The following is a 754-nucleotide window of genomic DNA, read 5'->3' on the forward strand; positions in this document are numbered from 1 at the left end:
AGTCTGTGGTAGACTTAAGCTTACACGTGTTATGGGGAAGGTGGAGGGTCGGACATAGATGGGGGAGTGGTGGACAGGGCTGGGTACGTGGGGTAGCGGGGAAAGGACAAGGTAGTTGGTGAATGGGAGAGTAAGAGGGGGGAATACGTAAGTGGAGCAAATCAGAGGGGAGTGGTTGAGGGTCGAGGTCATGGGTGTGGGGGAGTGGGTGAATTGTTATACTTTTTTCCTACCTGATTATCCCAAATATACCGTACCAAAAACGATTCTAATCTTGCTATTAATATATACCGATGGACTAAGATGCCACGCGCCACTAGCATATGTTTTCATTCTAGATTAAGTTGTGTCTGATTCTGTTGGGAAAGAGAACAGAAAATTGAAAAGGCGGAAATATGCCACCTGAAGGCTGGGCTCATTCTAGGTTCAACTGGCAGAAGCAGGTTGTAAAAATAATAATATCGAGGATGAGGTGCGTGTGTGTGGGGCAAGGGTGGGGGTACGGAGGTGTGTGCTAGCAGGCTGTGGTCATAATAACGTCCTCGATCTCGGAGTGTGCCACCATCGAGGCTGAATCCTCCGACTCCTCTTCCTCGTCCTCGGCGTCGCTCCCACCATGCCCGACATCATCATCACTGGCAAAGCAAAAGTCCGGCGAGGGGCAGCGCGCCCCCGGGGTGCTGGCATTGTGGCGGGGGGCGGGCCCGTTGCAGGGGCGACGGGTAAGGCGCAAGGAGAAAGTGCGGTGGGGCCT

The sequence above is a fragment of the Coenobita brevimanus genome, chromosome 87 (assembly GCF_032717465.1).
Source record: "Coenobita brevimanus isolate Jiangsu-jjx chromosome 87, ASM3271746v2, whole genome shotgun sequence".
Lineage (NCBI taxonomy): Eukaryota > Metazoa > Arthropoda > Malacostraca > Decapoda > Coenobitidae > Coenobita > Coenobita brevimanus.